The following is a 1,416-nucleotide window of genomic DNA, read 5'->3' as shown; positions in this document are numbered from 1 at the left end:
GAAGAAATAGAAATCCTGCACAGAAAAATAATGAGCAGTGAGATTCAAGCAGAAATAAAAAATCTCCTGGCAAAAAAGTCCTGACTAGATGTATTCACAGCCGAATTCTACCAGATCTTCAAAGAAGAACTGATACCTGTCCTACAGGAATTATTTCATAACATTGAGAATGAGGGAATCCTCCCTAACTAGTTCTATGAAGTGATATCACCTTGGTACCAAGGCCAGGAAAGGGTGCAACAACCAAACTACAGACCAATATCCCTTATGAACATAGACGTAAAAATCCTCAACCAAATCCTAGGAAACAGAATTCAGTAGCACATCAAAAAGATAATTCACCATGACCAAATGTAGTTTATCCTGGGGATGTAAGGATGGTTCAATATATACAAATCAATAAGTGTGATTCACCACATACGCAGAAGCAAAAACAAAGACCATCTGATTATCTCAGTAGATGCAGAAAAAGCACTTAATAAAATACAAGCACACTTTCATGATAAAAACTCTCCACAAACTAAGCATAGAAGGGACATTCCTCAAAGTAATACAAGCCATATATGACAAACTACAGACGACATCATACTAAATGGGGAAAAGCTGAAAGCATTCTCCCTCAAAACTGAAACAAGACAAGGGTGCCCACTGTCACCACTTCTATTCAACACAGTACTGGAAATCCTAGCCAGAGCAATCAGGCAACAGAAAGAAATAAAGGGCATCCAAATTGGGAAAGAGGAGGTCAAATTATCTCTGTTTGCTGATGATATGATTTTGTATCTAGAAAACCCTAAAGACTCCATGGAAAGACTCCTAGAATTGATAAATAAATTCAGCAAAGTCTCAGGTTACAAAATCAATGCACATAAATCAGTAGCATTTCTATATACTAATAACAGTCAAGCCAAAAGTCAAATCAAGGACTCAATACCGTTTATAATAGCTACAAAGAAAATAAAATGCTTAGGAATGTACTTAACCAAGGAGGTGAAAGATCTCTACAAGGAGCACTACAAAACATGGATAAAAAAGTTGCAGATGACACAAACAAATGGAAAATAGCCGATGCTCATGGACTGGTAGAATCAACATTATCAAAATGTCCATGCTGCCCAAAGTGATTTACAGATGCAATGCTATCCCCATCAAAATACTGATGTCATAGTTCACACATCTATAAAAGATAATTGTAATATTCATCTGGAACCAAAAAAGAGCCCAAGTAGCCAAACAATCCTAAGCAAAAGGAATAAATCTAGAGGCATCTCATTACCTGACTTCAAGTTATATTACAAGGCTATACTAACCAAAACAGCATGCTAATGGTATAAAAGTTGAGACATCGACTAATGGAACAGAATAGAGAACCCAGAAGTAAAACCATATAGCTACAACCAACTAATCTTTGACAAA

This window comes from Propithecus coquereli, unplaced genomic scaffold, assembly GCF_000956105.1.
Source record: "Propithecus coquereli isolate 6110/MARCELLA unplaced genomic scaffold, Pcoq_1.0 Scaffold689, whole genome shotgun sequence".
In the NCBI taxonomy this organism is placed as follows: Eukaryota; Metazoa; Chordata; class Mammalia; order Primates; family Indriidae; genus Propithecus; species Propithecus coquereli.
The sequence above is the reverse complement of the archived record's forward strand: the minus strand, read 5'-3'. Positions refer to the sequence as shown.